At 42.1% G+C, this 16431-nt stretch overlaps 1 long non-coding RNA gene across 1 annotated transcript; it reads right to left on the bottom strand.

Moving 5' to 3' along the window:
• Positions 1–608: 608 nt before the first annotated feature.
• LOC116486901 lies at positions 609–15594 on the bottom strand. The gene is made up of 5 exons (XR_004253016.1): positions 15507–15594; positions 14822–15011; positions 3609–3748; positions 3347–3449; positions 609–774 (listed from the first exon to the last, which is right to left on the bottom strand). It is a non-coding gene; the product is annotated as an uncharacterized LOC116486901 (long non-coding RNA).
• Between the last annotated feature and the right edge of the window lie 837 nt (positions 15595–16431).

Here is a 16431-nt window from a genome sequence, read left to right as displayed (position 1 = left end):
AAAGAGAGATACCAACCATTTGGCTTCAGTTGTTCAATGACATACCTCATATCTAGAAAATTGCCATGCCTAAATGAGCCCCGTTTGTTTGTTTGTTTTACTAAGTAACAAAGACAACTTTGCTTTCTGACGAGTATATTTGTACATTGCTAATTATGTTTTCCATGAGTACACCAGCTAAAGTTTGCATGGAAAAAACAAACAAAAGGATGTCATTAAGATGGGTCCCAAGAACCTTTCAAATGATTCATGGTAGTCTTGGCCTAATTAAAATTGAATGTGAAAACAAACATGCTTGCAATTTGCTAGGATAATATTGGGTATTCATTAATTTTTTCAGCCTGGCCCATATGTGACAAAATGAAGCGCATGCAGTCGAAGTCTAAGATCATAATCATGCATGCAGTGTAAGCTATGTGAACTGAATTTCCTTTGTAGAGAATGACACAAGCCTTAAATCTTACAAATCCTTACATAAAGTAGTTGTTAACTCAGTGAGAAAATCTTTTTGAGCATTTATTTCATGGTGCCACCCTTACTGGAATAGGTAAGGATCTAATGTATAAAAACTACAACCTGGAATAAGTCATATCTCTGCTTACGTTTTTCTTTTTATGTGAACATTAGGATAGACGAACTGGAAGGCACTAAAAGGCTAGAGACAGAGGATGGACCATGAGGATGGACGGAGAAACTGAGTTGTTGCATCCCTTGGTACCATTGGCTTCACTTGGCTTAACCCAGTGATGTGGTTAGTGCAGCTGTAGACTGGGTCTGTAACCAAAAAAATAGTTTAAAAGAGATAACCTATGAAAAAAATGCATATAAATGATAACACAAATCCCCAGCAAAATAATAAAGATCTTAGGCAATAATGAACTTGAGGAACACGCAGGATTCCCTGCTATGAGCTGGGATACATCTTGCTGGATAGGGTCAGGTGGCTCCAAAGAAATACCCTCAGCCCCCCTGCTCAGAGCTAATTAATAAAAAATGAGGCAGAGGAAGGAGGCTGAAGTTCTGAGGGAATTAATTCAGGGCTGTGGGCAGGTGCTTGCTCTGGGAGACCCAGAGCCAGAGGAAGGGTACCTGCATCGTGACAAAGAACAAAGCAAGATTCACTGTTAGATTTTGACATGGTCCCCACCATTTTATTTGCTTGACCAGTGATGACAGTGTTCCTCCAGGAAGCAAGAGATGAGGGCTCAAAGCATTTGCCAGCTCCCAGAATAACTGCTAAAGGAGGGGAGGGAAGAAGAGACAGGGACACAGCCCCTCCTTCTGTCAAAACTGGATGCTAGTTCAGGATCAGATGAGAGAGACGTGGGATGTGGGAGAGAAAGGGGGGGAGAAGACTTAAAGAAAATGTGATGGTTGTGGACTAGGATGGTTGCTTCTGGACTAGGTACCTCCAACCTGTCTAAATTCATCTCTGAATTCATTCTACCATGCCCTCAAGGACGAATCTTGCTCCAGTCTCAATTAATGACAGCCCTCTCCTGCAGGCCAGAGGGCCGTGGAAGGGATGCTATCAGTTGTGCACCCCGGATGAAGAAACAGCCGGGCTGTAACAGTGCATCACGTTACGAGCCTCGGTGTGTGAACACAGGGGAGGAGGCACCGGTGGGCACAAGGCATGCTGCACAGCTCCTGCTGCATGCACAGCAGCGCCCAGCCTGCAGGGTCTACCCTGGCTTCCCAGAGAATCCCCTCCCCTGCTTCTGGAGCTCTCCACAGCACAGCCCAGGAGCTCAGGAGCCAACAGGAGGATGGGGACCTTTCTGCAGCTGGCAACGGCTTTAATGCTGCAAGCAACAACCTGCCAGGTCTCTCAGCAGCTGGCAGCCAGCAGGACAGAGGAAGGTGGCCCTGCCTAACGATGGAGGTTGTCTGGTGAGAGTGATCTGACAGTTGCTGATCACTTTGCACAGGCTCAGCTCCACAGTGGCACTGAGGATTGGTGACACGGACTGTTAGATGCTAATTTTTAGGCGCTCCCAGTCTAAAAAGGAGCTGCCACTGTTCCCCCTTGTATAATTTCTGTTATAGAAGGCCTAGGAATCGGCTCGATTCTTTTTGCAATTCAAGCCTTAACCTATTGCTTTCTGTGCCAGCAGCAGCAGAATATAACTGTACGGGCGTTCTGCTATTCAGGTATTCACAGCAATCCGCAGCTCTTTGTGTCCTGACAGAAACAGCCCCGTCTATCACCAAGAAACCAGGCCTATACTTTGATTGGCCGCCACCGCAGCTTATCAAAAAAGCATCACAACTTCTCCCCTGGGCTTGCACCCAAGCGAGCAGAGCTCATTTTCTTCCCCTGCAGGCTCCCCCCAGCCGCAGCCCAGCTGCTGGCTGAGCAGATGCTGCCCCCTGTCTGGCTGCTCCTTCCCTGGCCCCAGCTGAGCTCTGGGGAAGGGAAATGAAATTTTTGCCTCTCCTGGCAGGGTAACAGGTGCGTCTCAGGAGGACTTCATTCATTTCTTGCATGCGCTGCTTTGAAAACCAAGCTTTCCAAAGTCTGTAAAGGCCTGTGATACTGGGACCTCCGGCTTGTGGAGGGAACTGTACCCGAGGTAGGTGAGCTGCAGTGCAGTTCCTTTGCTGCTTCTCTCCTTCCAGCAATAAAAACGAACACTGGAAATCCCCCTGGCTTCCTTCCAGGGGCAGCTAAATTTCCAGAAGTAACGTGGTCTCTTTTCCAAAAACTCCGATCAAAGTCATTTTAAAATGCTGTAGACAAGACCCTGAACAATCAGGAATGCTTACACATGGATTTAACTTTTTCTACATAAAATATATTTTACAAGAGCCCATTCCATATTTCTGAGCTCTGCTAGAAGTGTCAAGGCACTCCAGAAGAGAAACTTCCCACCATGAGCCCTGCTCCTATGTTTAGCTAAAATATTTCTAGGGAGAGCTGTGATCATCTCTATGGCAATCAGAGCTACCCTGAGCATCCCAACTGACATATATACGTCCTAAATAGATGGTCTAGTCTTCATCTTTATAAGACATTTCTTCAAGGCTTCCAGCAGTTCCCTACTCTGATTTTGGATGTTTTCTTTCTAAAAACAGAGGCAGGATGACTGCCATGTAGGACTCTGCACTGATTGCTATTAGTAGTGTTGAGCATTTACACTGCAATGGCTACAAGTGGTTCTTTTAGGGGTCCAAGCCCCATTTTCTTAGGCATTACCCAAATTCTGTTCCTGGGGAATTTCTTTAACAAAACTCTGTGGGCATGAACAATATTAGCTAATGCTGAATAAATATGGACTATAATTCAAATGCTTCCTGCAATGAACATGAAGAGGCCAGTAACCAGCTCGGCAGCTGCTGATACCTGTAGCCACAGTGCTCCCAGCCTTCATCATCTTCACACATGAATTTTCATGCCTAGGTGTCTCTGCCAGAGCCTGTGAGTTCAGCTTCCACATGAACAAAAGCTGAGGAGTGGAGAAAGAAAGTTGAGAGAAGCATTAGTAGTTTGAAGGACCAGGGAGATACACCAGCCATTTCGGGTCCAGGGAAGGGTAACAGAGGGTTTGATGATAGAAGGGGAAATAGGACCATCTAATCATGCGACCAAAAGGTAAAAAGTGTACCTGGAAAGACACAGCTTCTCCAGCAAGTGGCTGCACCAAGTGTCTTCTTGCAGCTCAGAGTGCTGCTGTCACCTTGCTGCTGAAGGACGAGAATGCTCTCAAGCTTATTTTCCCCTTTGCACTGACCAAACAAGCAACATCTGGGAGAAACAGAAAGAACCTAACTTCTAAGCATAATTGTACAGGCATATAAAGACATCTTAATGGCTTAAAAAGAGTAGGAGAGCATTTTATTTAGAGATATGCTAAAATCCTGACACTATCAAAGCATCATCACCTTCATGAATTAGTCAAGATTTGATCAACTTTCTTCAGTTGAAAATAAATAATTATCCTATTTTGTGTCTTACAAATGGGCATTCTTAGAGATGGGCATTCTGTAGGATTTAGCTAAATCCGTGCAACAGAGCAATCAGTAAGAATCAATTTGAAAATTATTTCCTCTTCCATGAAAAAATATTGAAATTTCTGAACCATAATATCCATCCAAAATTAGAACAAAAAGTATTAAAAAAGCATGCTTAAACACTGAAAGCTTGCAAAAGAGTAACTTTAGATTGGATTTATCTTTTTTTTTTTCATTTAAAAATATTTTGATATATTGAAAATAATATATATATATAATAATAATAATATATATTGTTATTATATACATGTATATAATATTTTGATATATTGAAATATCAAAATATTTCTTTCAATTTGGCTTTAATTTTACTGAAAATGAATTTCAATTTAAAAATGAGGCCTCCTGAAAACCTCACTCAGAAGAGTTGAAGTAGGACATCTGAACAACTTTAGGGCATTTTTTAAGGCTTTTACATTTAATTGAAACTGTTCTTTTCCAACACACAGTTTGAGAAATCAGCACCTTTGAGTGTAAAATGATCGTACTTGTGAACTTCTGAGCAGCCTTGGCAGTTCTGCAGCCAGCCTTTCACTACGAGAAGCTGCCAGCAGGACTTGAAATTCATGGTTCTGCTGATGGTTTTAGCCTGTTTACGTAACAATCCCAGGTAAAATCCCTGCCAAAACAGTCAGTAGGCAACCGAGCAGTTTGTTTTTGGATAAAGAGCTTTTTGCTAGGTCACTGGGCAGGGCTCTTACCCTGCTGTGTCCAATGGGACAGACATCACCTGCTGCACTAAACTCCTCACGTGCAACTGGCCCAGGTGGGCACAGCGACTGCCCCGTGCACACATGGATATCCCCATTTATGCTGGGAAAAGGATTTAAATCCCCAAACTGCAGGGCAGTTGCCTACGGCCATGAAGTCTGAGTGGGCAGGGAAATGTGACCAGGTCCGAGTCTTAACAATTTGTGACAGACTCTGCATGAGCGATGGATCTGATTCCCTAACAGTACTGGTGGAAACAAGTGACCCTTCAAATAAATCATAAGAAACCATTCCCACTTATTTAATAATAAAATTATCTTCATTAAGATTATCTGCAGAACATCCACCTCTGTGACAACCAACAAGAACCAAGTGTCAATATAGCACCCAGGCGACAATGGGGAACTCCATTGTAGCTGAGGAACTTCTTGGGATTTCCCGACTAGAAATTAAGGATTAATTTGGAATTTGGTTTGAACCCGTTACGTGCCTGGAAGGACTGAAGATCTACCTGGAGCTGTCAGACCCACGGGACCTACCTATGCTGCTGGGGGCAGAGAGGGAGACTGATGCTGAGAGCAAAATGAAGGCCTCACCTGTAAAGACTCAGGCCTTGATCCTAACACAATGCCAAAATTTACATTGAAGGGAATCTGGAGGGGTGTTCCTGAGGGATGAGTCACGCCATTGGTGCCAGCCAGGGCGCACACACGCTGCTCAGGCTTGCCAGCTGGGGAGGCTTTTCCAGATAGCCCCTGCTGGTAGCATTGCAGCCGGGCCAAACGTTGTGACAGACGCAACAAATAGCAGACAGAAATGCCGTTCAGATGCTGCTCTCAAGCAGTCACGTGGAGCAAGTTCAAAAAGCTGCAAATATCTTCTGAAAATTCAAAGGAGAATTAAATAAAGCCACCCAACGACTCCAACAGCTCAGCCCCTACCCATTCCTTCCAGGAGCCCAAGCCTTGAAGGGCAGCACAGCAGCATCACGCAAGCAAACACGGTTCTTGTTTCAGAGAAGGATGATGTGCATTTCACCTCCAGTCGAGTGGCTGAATTTAGGCTATGTCAAGTAGACAGATCCAGCAGCAACGCTGCCAGCAAAAGGGAGCAAAGTGCTTCCAGCTTACCCCTAGCACTGCATTTAGCACCTAGACTAAGTAAAACTAAACCTACCGTTATTGTTGACACACAGCTGGTTTTTTTTTTAAGCACTGCAAACACCAGAAAAAAAAAAAAAGTTTAGAAAAATTCAGGATGTGCTGGCTTATTTCAAATCTGTGAACTTGCACATAATTCAGAGTATCTGAGATTTTTTCAGCCTTGAAATAATTGAGTCTCCTAGGTTACAACTGCCGTGTCTTTCCGATGCAGGCTCTGTTGTTAGATGAAAGGCTGTGAGCTGCCAAATAAAACCTGAGAAGCTGCCCCCTACTAGGTGCTGTACCAGTACTCTGCCAGGAAGCAAGTTATACCAGCAGTAAATTAAAAATACTTCGGCGTCCTTACAGGTGAACCTGATTCTCGTAAGGTACCCAGAGGAAGAATGACTGCTACTGACCAAATTTAGCAAGATATTTTTTAGATAGGTCCAGTTAGAAATCCAATTAGTACAAAACACCAGGACAATCATCGGTATTTGAAAGAGTTGTACCTGTCTCAATAAATTCCCTTTCAAAAATCAGTCTCTGTAGCTGGGGAGCAGTATTTCTTCCTATGCTGAAATCTTGGGTTACAGACTCATCTGAACATCTCTGACTGAATTTAGTGCCCACAGTTCTGTTATTTTCAGGACAACAATAGAATTAATGACTCATAAATGTCAGTATTAGTACTTATGAGAGTTTAAGGTCTCATAAAACACAGAATTATTCATGGAGACAAACCTCATACTAAAAGAAACACCTAAGCATGCCTTGTCATGAAGCACCTATTCATGCTCTGCATGAAGATGGGCAAGCTGGTCATCATTTCACACTTATCCATTCATATATCAATATCTCTCTCCTAAATCAGGTCTGTCAGTTGACATATTTTCCAACTCTCTACCTTCTTAGCTCTTTTCAACTTGGTCAGACTAGTTTACTCTTACTTCAAGGAATAGTTTGTGCATTGAATTTTAGGAGGTGTCTTTGTGTTAGCGTTTCAGAACAAGGAATTTGCTTTAATTACAATACAGTGACATTAGCTTCTGTAGGAAATGTGTGTTTGGATTACTGACTGAGCCAGGAATACATTTACCAAATTATTACAATTAATAAATCCATACATCATATTCATATAATTACTACATCATTTCAGGTTGGAAATTGGGAGACATTTCCTCTCAGAAAGAGCAGCCAGGCACTGGGACGGGTTGCCCAGGGAGGTGGTGGCGTCACCGTCCCTGGGGGTGCTCAAGGAGAGGTTGGACGTGGTGCTTGGGGACACGGTTCAGTGGGTGACATTGGTGGTGGGGGGATGGTTGGAGCAGGTGATCTTGGAGGGCTTTTCCAACCTTAATGATCCTGTGATTTTCCATATTCCAAGATTCTGTCTTCTACGCCATCTCCACAGCCAACATCATGAGCTTTAGAGAAAGGTACAAGAAGTCCATACCACGTGGTCAGAAATCCACTTGGCAGTAAAACAATGTTCTCCCTAGCCTGCTCAAAATAGCTTTTATCTTGAAGGTATGAAAGTCCTTCCAATTTCCAAATGCATTTATAAAAAGGCTGCAAGTACTTGAGCTGTTTATGCCCTCATTATCTCGGTGACAGTGACACACAAACAACTGATTCATACCTTCTTAACAACACATTCAGTGGGCTGGTTATAAGAAAAACTTTCTTTTATAATTCTGACTTTCATGGCTGTTGAATGTCATCTTCTCTAATAAAAGGAGGAAACAAATTGGGTTATTTTATCTGAAGACTGGTACAGAAAAAGCTTCCCATATCTGCATAGTTTTTTTTTTTTTCTGCATCCAGTAGCCTGAATAGTGAGTAACGTATCAGTCAGATCACTTAGCCAGATTAGGAAAATGAGTTTTTAATTATTTTCCTGCCATCTCTCTATTGTTGTTACAATCCTAATCTTAATTAAAAAATCAATATACCTAGCTGTTTGCTGCTAGGAAAATCACAACAGCATTGTGATCATCATTACGTCCTAAGGACATCCTCAGTTAAATCCACACTGGAGAATAAGATGTCTGGATGTCTGCTCTGGTTGCTCTAGGGATGGGGAAAGGGACAGGAGAAGTTCCTGGACCATGACCATGCTGCCAAGCATCCTCACAAGTCCTGTGGCTGGCAGCACTCACAGGAGCAGGTGCGTCTCTCAGCACAGCCATAATGGGAACAATGCGGGCTTCTCAGAAATGTCATTGCTCGTGTTTGAAAATCTGAATGAGAACAAAAGCAAAGAAAGGCTGCATGAGCTATTCCCTGTTCTGGACCACGTCCAGTCATCTGCATATTAAAAGGTTTCTATCCCTTCCCCAGAAGTTTTGTGATGAATCCTCTGATTATGGGTTTGCTAGAGAATCATGATGATGGAAGGAGACAAAGCTTTGTTCCTCATTCCCCTCATTTTATACATGAAAGGAAAATGGTATTAAAGTGAAATGAAGATGGATGACTGCTTTGTAGTCTTCGCCACGTGACTGTGGATATTGCACTCTCTATTTGCAAAGCTGGGAGCCAGAGAAACACCACCACCAGGAACAGCACCATCCTCTGATCCTACTGCTTTTCCTGCCTGGGAAGTGTATTTCTTAGGTACAAAGAGAAGCAGTAATTCCTAAAAGCACTGTAAAAACAAACAAACCGAGTTAATGTACAAGAGCGGGAGAACCATTAAGACATGAAAAACATATTTTTGGTAATGTTTCTCAAATGCCATTATACAACAACATCTGTTCCAGCCATACTGTCCATTTGGGCATTCTAAACTATGCAATATTTGGTCTATTAAATCACAGAAAATATATTTTTTTTCCCATCATTTCTGTAAAGAATGTGTCAGTTTCCTTTTAAAGAGTGTTTGCCTTTAAGAAATGCTCAAATTTAAATAAAAATTCCCCAGAAGGCCTGCACTAAGAAAATCTAAATCTTTATTTCAGGTGGACGTAATTTTATTTTGACTTTTCGTAATTATGTGGAGAACAAACGTTTCATGACTGGGAATAAATAGCAGAACAGAGAATAGCAGAGATAAACTTCATATGAGAAGGACCTATAAAATTCTACAACCATCAAATAAGGGAATTTTTCAGGCTTGAATAGACAGAGTTTCTACTTCAAAAAGATCCTTCAACTCAGGATAACATTCAGATATGACATTTTTAGGGTTGAAAACACATCAGATTTCATCAGCTGCTAACACCATAGCCATGAATAAAAGGCCTGCTGGTCTCCTCAGGAAAGCATCTCCCTTTGCACCACCAAGGCCTCCATCTTCACAAAATCATCTGTAGATGAACCATGAACCATTTTGTGGCTTTGCAATAGGGGTCCACCACAAAACGGGAATTTGGTGTTGGCGCATGGACGAAATGCTTTTAGGGTATTAATTTTTTAATGACTTGCTGTTTCTAAATCCAGGCAACCTGAAAATTTAGGTCCAGTGTGTTGGTTTTTTTTCAGATTGGAGCCCGTTTGCCCAGGGGTGTGTTACAAAGATCATCCACAAGGAGGAGCCAAGTTTACAAATAATTCCTTAAAAAAAAAAAAATCGGCTGCAGCTCTCTGTTAGCCCATACCCAGATTAAACAGATTAGTGAGTAATCATTGCTTGATAAAATAAGCAGTGTTTGCTTTCAGCTCGAGCCCCATCAGGAAGAAGATTCAGCAGCTAAAGGATGTTTCCTTAATTACATTATCCTGACTTCTCCCAATTACATGGGGAACAGATGTTTTATGGCTGGAGACAAACACAAGGAGAGGGAACATCAAAGACAAACTGCCTGTAACAAGAGTCTATAAAATCAAATAAAAGCATCTAACTAATTAAACAGGCCAATCACTGCACTATTGTAGCTTGCTTTGGCTTTTTGTTAAACTCAATTAGTTACAATGCCAACCACATTTTGCCCGGCCAGCAAGGTGTGATTAAGAGAAATTGGTTCCCTGGGGACTGCTGGGTGATGCTGAGAAAACTGCAAAGGTTGGTAGAAAGTTTTACACCACAAAATAAAGTTTCTTTATGAATGTATAACAACAGTTTGCATTTTGAACCTACTCGGCTTATTTCACTATAACCTACAAAGCTTAGCTTAACTTTGCACGGCCTTTGTAAATAGACTTGTTACTATTTTATGGCTATACAAATCTGTAGCACTGACACACATCAAGACGTAAGACCAAGGATGCAAAGTGCTTACTCGTTGTGACCTCTCCTGCTTGGTTTTCAGATGGGGTGAGCCTTCAGAGAGCCAAACAATGTCAAAAAGATGCACATGCACTCTGAGCATTTGCTTTTGAAACCAAAATCCAAAACCTGAGGACTAAACTAGGTGGTCATGTCTGAAAACTTCACCCTAGGCAAACTGTCTTTGGTTACCCAGTTGTGCCTGGCAGAATAAGGAACAAAATCCTTAACTGTTAAAGATGAGTAAAGATGTTAAAGATGAGTAAAACCCTGCCACATGTCTTCAAGAGGACCAGCAAAGATTTCTCTTGAATTCACTTGAGCCAGGATTTCACTCAAGACTCGTTTCATGTAAACTGGTGTTAGTCCAGGTCTCAGCTGACTCACCTTCTCTGGAAATGGCATGTTTTCTCCTTCCTATTTAGATATTTTATTTATAGAATTCAGAACAAGGTTAGTGGTTTCTTTCCTTTTTTTTTTTTTCTGTCTGTTACTATGCTGGTTACCTTTCTCTTTTCTTAATTTGCTGCCCACACAGCAAAGGATTACTGGAGTGCACTGATGAGAATTCCCTAACAAAGGTGACCATGCACCCTGCTGGACCCCACACTTACAAAGAAAGAAGGCCTCATCAGGGATGTGAAGGTCAGGGGCAACCTTGGCTGCAACAGCCATGAGCTGGTGGAGGATTCTGCAAGGAGGGAACAAGTCAGATTCACATCCTGGGCTTCAGAAGACTTTTTCAGAAGACTTTGGCTTCTTCAGGTATCTGCTTAGAAAAATCCTGTGCGAAGGATCCATCCCTAGAGCGAAGGGACCATGGGAGCCAGTTGTGGTGGTTTTACTTGGTTGGGCAGCCAAGTTCCACCACAACCACTCACTCTCCCTTCTTGAAGGGGGAGAAAATAGGACATAAAGTGCTCAAGGGTTGAGATAAGGATGGGGAGATCACTCAGCAATTACTGTAATGGGCAAAACAGACTCAGAGCAGGGAGGCAGTAAGATTTATTGCCTATTACTAACAAGCTAGAGTGTGGTGGAAGGACTTCTACATGTATATCAGCTGCAAAAGGAAGCCAGGCCTGCTGCTGAATGGAGTATGAAGGACATGGAGAAGGCTAAGGTACTCAGCGCCTTCTTCACGTTGGTTTTCACTCGTAAAACCAGCTTTCAGTAATCCCAGGCTCCTGGAGCCCGTGAGAAAGACTGAAGCAAAAGGGGTTGAGTAGGGTGAAGTTAAAAAACACTTGGAAAAGATGGGACACACACAAGTCCATGGGACCTGCTAGGATGCATCCATGCCAGCTGAGAGAGCTGGCTGATGGTAGAACTAGATGATCTTTAAAAGTCCCTTCCAAACCAAATCCTTCTACATTATATGACACTGAAAGGTCACGATGACCAGGAGAGGTTCCCAAACAAATGAAAAGTGAAAATGTTTCTTCTATCTTCAAGCAGGGCAAGGAGAAGAACCCAGGAAAATACAGGCTGGTCAGCCTTGGAAGGCGATGGAGCAAATATTCCTGGAAACCATTTCCAAGTGTATGAAGGATGAGGTGACTGGGTGCAGTCAGCATGGATTTTGTAACCACAAACCCTGTAATACTGCAGAATTGGTAATAGAAATAGCCCATAAGCTTTGTACTGAGCTTGCAAGGCCTCAGGCTGAGGCTTGCTCTCTCTAAACTACTCCTGACTTGCCTGAAGCTTGGCTTTATTTGGTTTGACTAATTTGTCTAATTGACATGGGAGGGTCGAACAGATTTGGGCTGGATGAACCCCAGCAGTCCCTACCAACCCCAACTTTCTGTGATTCCATGAAAATGAAGCCTAAAGAAACACACCCAGAGCTTTCTTCATGTTAACGATCAGCAAAGACAGTTCTTTTTTATTGTTTGAATTTTAAAGAACATTTCAAACCACAATTTCCTCCTTCTTCTGACCTTCCTTCAAGTGACTAATTACAAATCATGAAGGAATTAATGGTAAAGAGCTGCTATAAAGTGTTTGGGAGGAGCTTACGGATTTAGGGTCATTTATTCAAATTCTTTAATGACAAAATACTGTTTTAATTTGACTGAGTGTTTTAGAAAAAAATGGCAACAAAAGAATGTGAAAGTACTATTGTTCTTCTGCACTGCTTCTCCACACAATGACTCAGAAAATTCACATATGTGAATGCTCACAAATGGATTTAAGCATATGAAAATGAATACACATTTTGAATCCAAGATGCCTTTTGCAAGCATCCTCACTTTGGCTGCTTCTTAGTTTCCTCCCATAAAAACAGCCGGAAACAATGTCTTGGGTAGGTCTGGTGTCTTCAAATCAGGAGTAGATCAAAACTAATGTCAGTTTGATCAAACATTTTCTATGTCCTCATTTTCTCTTCTTACTCCTCTTTGTATAAAAAAAAACTTTGAATTTAGAGAGGATCTTTTTTCCAGATGAATTGGTATTTCTCTTCACATTTTACAAACTTTCATCCAGAAAACAGTGTTTTATTGACATATTATATGTATATAGCATTGCCCATTAAGTTATTATGTCTAAGATCTGAGTCCATTTTGTTATTGACTGGGTTTTGCATTCCTGTTCTGCCTTGCTGCCAGCTCTTGGCATATTGTCCATGTTGATCTGATATTCTAAAATGTCATTTTTCCTTTCTGCAGAGTAAGAAATGTCAGTTTAATAATTCAACGATTCACTACTGCAAAGTCCAAATGTATTTTGGAGGTTTTTTGTTGTTGGAGTTTCTTGCAGTTTTCGCCCAAATTATCACATCCTCAGTGCAGACTTACACACACTGTTCTGCCAAACACTCACTAGTGGAGTATTTTAGGAACTAAATATATTTCAGAGGGTGTGTCTGGAAACAAAATGTCACAGAAAGCTACCTTATGATATATATCGAAGGTCTTCCTCTGGGAAATCCCAGCTGCCAGGAATCATGTGATGATCCCAGTTTTGCAAACAATGCTGTCACCTGATGGTTTACTGCCCTCGGGGTAGTAGATGACGTGGTCGTTTGATGTTCTCTGTGGGACTGGCAGGGTCTCTCAGTGCCCTCAGATTTTGTTTGAAGTACGCCCACAGACAACATGCTGTGAGCATGAGCTGGCACTTCCATTGTATTAAAGCAATTCAAGATGGACAAAATTAACTTTCTGTACTTTGTCTTCGGGACAATAGCTTCACCCAAGGTATAGAGAAGTAGAAAAACTTGGTGAACAAGGGAATGCCACAATTAGTATTCATTTGGGCAGCAACTGGTATGAGAATGTAAGAGAAAAACCTCTGTTTTTGCATTATGACTGTAAAAATGTCAGTGAATAGCTGCTTTTAACTACACTGCAAGCCAAGCATAGCTTTTAACGGTCTACAAGCACAGCGTAAAGGCACAAACATCTGAAATATACTGCAAACATTCAGATTATCAGACTTTGGAGGCTGATGGAAAAAGAAAATGAAGTGACAAGATGATAAACAACAGGGAATGGAGAAAAATAACCCTCACCAGGCTGTGACACGAAGACAGATATGACGGATTATCGACTGCGCACTATCATTGACAACGCAATAAAGAAGCTAAATGAACTCTCATGTGCCAGCTGCTTTCTGTATGTGCTTTTCTACTTTTCTTCCATCTTTTCTACAGGTGCTTCCCAGCTGGGATTTCTTTTCTCTGTTTAGTCTGTTGTTCTTCTTTCCCCTGAGCTTTCTTTCTCCCTTCTGCACTGAAGGGTCATAGCAATATAAAAACCAAAAAGTTATTATTCCTTGATTTGCACAAGCCTTGTTTTTTTAAGTTTCCTGCACTCATAAATTCATCTTGCTGACTTGTCTGGTTTCAGCTCTGGAGACAAAAGTGGTAATGCAAGCCTCATTAGAAATTAAAACAGCAGCACCTGTGTTTTGTTCAGTTTTGTTTTGGTTGGAAACAGCAGCTTTTTAGTCTTTGCCTTAGCCATTCAGCTATTTCTGATCATACATTCATTCTGCTCTTTTTTTTTTTTTTGAGCAGGACCATGTCACCACTGTAACTGATAAAATCTCTTCTGACATTGTTATAGTTTGTGCTACATTTCTTTTGTTTTATAACAGATTTTATTTCATGTGTATAATTTCAGCTTCAAAGACATACTATGGTGTTATTTCCCCCCTTAGGTCTGCCTAATTTACTTTTTTAAGGATTCGCTCTCACTATATTTGTGTACTATTGAAAAAACACACATTCTGCTGCTTTTCTGAAGCCACCTAACTACTTGCTGCCATTTCATTCACTGCCTTAGAGATTATGATGTGCTTTTTCTGTCTCTTCATTAGCTAGACTTTTTTTTTATTTTATTTTTAAAGGTAAATAAGGCTCTAAGTCAGAGCTTTCAAGCACCCTCTGTGTTCGTACACTGGGAGGCTTGATCTCATATCAAAGAGTTTCATGATTGCCTGACTTCGGAACTGAGCTTTTAATCTCACAGCTGTGACGTTCTTCAAAGGCTCCTGCAAGAAGCTGCGTCAGGAAATCGGGCGCACAGCACTCTATTTCAGATTTCTATTCCATACAGGTTAGCAAATTCAGAAGGCGAAGTTGTCTGAATCATCACTGAACAAATTCAGTAATGACACATTCCACCTGTTCAAACCCTTGACATACCTCAGGCAATTTTCCTTCGTAAAATATTGTTTGCTAAGGTGGCTTTAAAAATGCAAGGAATATCAGCTTGAATGCTTGCCAGCTACCAACCTGGAGGGGAGAGAGGGAAGTATTTGCTATTTTGGGGACCTAGCCTTGTATTGTTTTCTTTCCTCCTTGTACTTTCTGGTCTGTTGGCTTTTCACAATAGCTTCTTATCTACTTTTGTCAAAGTACCAGGCGCAGTCAGTAGCCTTCCTCAGATGTCAGAAATGAGCACCTCTGGCTTCTTTTCACCTGCCTGGAAAAGATTCAGATGAAACAGCATGAAGTTCACATAAAGGTGGTCCAAACCTCACAAAAGAAATACTGCCAGCTAGCTCATCACAAACACTCATTATGTATTTTATACTTAGCTGCCTTTCTGACACTGAGCTAGACAGCTCCTCAGACTCTTTCATGTCAGTGTTTGCTGCAGTTTCACCAGCAAGCCCGCCCTTCTGGGCAACTCCCTGCTAGAAGACTCCCTTCTGTACTATTAACTACAAGTCAAGGACTGTCGTTAGGGATTACAAGGAAGCCATGTATTCCTCACTTAAAACTGTTTAGCAGGGAAAATAAAGGGAGTTCGATGTAATAGCAGCCTAGGAGGAAAAGGGATGAAAAACCTACAGCCCAGGAGAGCCATGTCCTACATCTGTGTAGGCCAACATAAGAAATATTAAGGCAGTGGGCATGACAGGCACTTCCATTTATCTAACAGACCAAAGGGCAAAGGCAGAATAGGGCTACTTACAGGTACATCAGGTACAACGCTGAGTTCAAAAACCAAGATGTGTGTGTTGCTGTGCAGGATGGGCAGATGCAGGATCCGCAGACTGACCGTATCCTTGAAGGCCCTGGAAAGGAAGGCTGAGGCTTGCCTCCAGCGAGCACCCGATGGAGCTGCCTGCATGTGAACAAGGTGACCAGGCTGGTGCAGTCAGTGGAGTTGAACAGAGGTGTTTTGGAGTGGGCTGGAACAGCTCCCACATCAAACTTCCATGGCCTGTATTCAATACAGCTCCACCACCTGCAGTAGGAGCTCAAGACACTCAGTGTATTTGTACATACATGTGCACACAGATATAGGGGTCTTAAGCTAAAGCTGGTATGGATCTGTCCACAAAACTTGCACGTAATCCATAAAATCTTGGGAAACAGTAGTCCAGGTGGTAGCCACCAGCATGGCAAGGCAGCACCAGGGATGGGCAACAGGGAGCACCTGCAGAATTAAGGGTTATGGGCTTGCAGCAGTTCTGTCAGATGAAAGTCATCGGGGGCTGACTCATTTTGTGAACTCAGAGTTTTTGGAAAGAGCTGGGCTTAACGCGTGGTTGTGTCAGCTCCTGGGGTGTTTTCCTGTTAACGTCACCATTTCCCTGTTTTTCATTGGGTTTTTCCTGTTCTGAAAGCTAGCCGAAAGGCATGTGACACCGCACACAGGCAGACTGAACTGGATTAACTTCACGATTATGTGAGGCACTAACAAATGCTACCCTTAAGCACAGATACAGGATATTAAAAATGGACTGTTTGATCATGATGCCACATAAATAGTTTGGCAAGTTCTATCAAGCAGAACTTACTAGTTAAGAAATTTAGAATGAGAAGTCAAGGACCATTTTCCAGGTCAGAAAGAAAGACCCACCATGACATCAAACAGCCAGTCACAACACCAC

The sequence above is a fragment of the Aythya fuligula genome, chromosome 2 (genome assembly GCF_009819795.1).
Source record: "Aythya fuligula isolate bAytFul2 chromosome 2, bAytFul2.pri, whole genome shotgun sequence".
NCBI lineage: Eukaryota > Metazoa > Chordata > Aves > Anseriformes > Anatidae > Aythya > Aythya fuligula.
This window is presented reverse-complemented; position numbering and strand designations above follow the sequence as displayed.